Consider the following 482-nt stretch of genomic DNA (forward strand, 5'->3'; position numbering starts at 1 on the left):
GAGCTGCAGCAGCAGCAGGGCTGCAGCAGCAGCAGCAAAGTTGCTGCTGCTGCTGCTGCTGCTGCTGCTGTTTCTGGTGCCAGGGCAGAGTAGAATGCCGTGTTTCAACTTTTTGCTGATCGATTCACCTCTCTGCTCTGGTAGTGTATTGGGGTATCTATTGCCTGGGGGGCCTCGCTGGGGCCTGTGCATGCAACAGTTGCAGATATTAATAAATACACAAATTGTGATGAATATTAAAGTTTAGACATTTACATAAATATAAAAAATCGACGGTTCTGTATCGTCCGTCTCTGCGGCACACAAAGGAGCAGTAGAGGGGCCGTTCCTCCTGGCCGCGTTTGTTGGTTTCCGAGCCCTTATAATGAACTAAATTAAATATAAAAGCAAATTAAAACTAAAATAAAAAGAAAAACTATTTATTATTCATATATATGCAGCCATTGCTGCAGCTGTGCTGAGCGGACCAGTGGGTCGCAGCC

This window comes from Eimeria mitis, genomic scaffold (assembly GCF_000499745.2).
Source record: "Eimeria mitis Houghton genomic scaffold, Emh_scaff733, whole genome shotgun sequence".
In the NCBI taxonomy this organism is placed as follows: Eukaryota; Apicomplexa; class Conoidasida; order Eucoccidiorida; family Eimeriidae; genus Eimeria; species Eimeria mitis.